This window comes from Salvelinus sp. IW2-2015, linkage group LG6.2 (assembly GCF_002910315.2).
Source record: "Salvelinus sp. IW2-2015 linkage group LG6.2, ASM291031v2, whole genome shotgun sequence".
In the NCBI taxonomy this organism is placed as follows: Eukaryota; Metazoa; Chordata; class Actinopteri; order Salmoniformes; family Salmonidae; genus Salvelinus; species Salvelinus sp. IW2-2015.
In genome coordinates, this window is record NC_036846.1 from 24,233,228 (window position 1) to 24,234,621 (window position 1,394).

Genomic DNA, 1,394 nt, shown 5'->3' on the forward strand with positions numbered 1-1,394 from the left:
TAGATTGTGCCTGCCCAAAAGCAAACAACTCTGTTTCCTACAAGCAGGTCCCTGGTAGTCGTCTTTCCTACATAGTCCAGGCGTATTAATGTGCCTGCCCAAAGCGAGAACAACTGCTGTATTCCTACATAGTCCAGGCGTATTAATGTGCTTGCTGACCGTGTTTGAGAAAATCACAATGATACTATTTATACTTTTTGAACTATGACTACATAAAATACAGAACATTTAAATGGTCGTAGACTTGGGATAGTACTACTCTTCAACTGTTTATGCTAGTCGCATCAAAAGTTATTCAACTTTTTTTTATAACTTACTCTTCTACCATCAAAATAATTTTGGGATAGCTGAAGCAAGCATACACGTTTTTTTTCTTCAGAAAAATTACCCTAGCTAATAATTGTTTTAATTTTGTCACAAATATACACAGTATGTTGGAGTCCATTCAACCAGTTTAGTTGAGTTTTTGTTTCCTGTGTACTAAGATGTGACTGTACGATGTGCTAAAGTTTTTTATTTAATTTTTATTTAACCTTTATTTAACTAGGGCAAGCCAGTTAAGAACGAATTGTTATTTACAATGAGGGCGTGGCAGGTAGCTTAGTATTATGCTTTACCCTACTTGTCAACTTGTGATTGTCCAAGAAATGATACAGGAAACAAGCAAGTTTTAAATCCAAGATAGATTTATTGTGCCATTTCATAGGGTCCAGTTTAATACACGTTTCAAAATGTTAACGCGTCTAGATGTAGAATGTAGATATGAATCTCCCCTCCAAAAAACATTCTAGTACATAGCTTATTTCAAGATTTTAACACAATGATATTTTATTGTTTCATAATGTAAATATTAAAATGTGTATGTATACAATGCTGTATATGACAACCCAAATAAACTTGATGATATCCCATTTTCGTCAAAGCCTTCTTACTTAGGTCATTCGTAAAACGGTAACACACGTGTTTCCCATTGACCAAGCCGCTGATGTAGGCGGTGCTAAGCTGGGATAAAGAGCTAGCATAGCTTGTATCCCATGTAGCACCCTATTCCCTATATAGTGTGTTACTTTTGACTGGGGCCTATATGACTCTGGTGCAATTTGGGACATATTCATAGCGTGCCATTTATTCTCCCTGTGTTCATGGGGAACAATAGAACCATTCACATGTTGTTACCTAGGTCATGCCATAATCATGGCTTAGCAAGTCATTCCTAAAGCAAGGTTTAGCGCACTCACACAGCACAGACATCTAGACCTGAGACAAAGTAGAGTTTATTAAGCACCATGTAGGATGCAGTACATTACAATACTCTACTATTTAATTACCCCATACAGGATACATTATAATACTCTACTCATTAATTACCCCATACAGGATACATTATAATACTC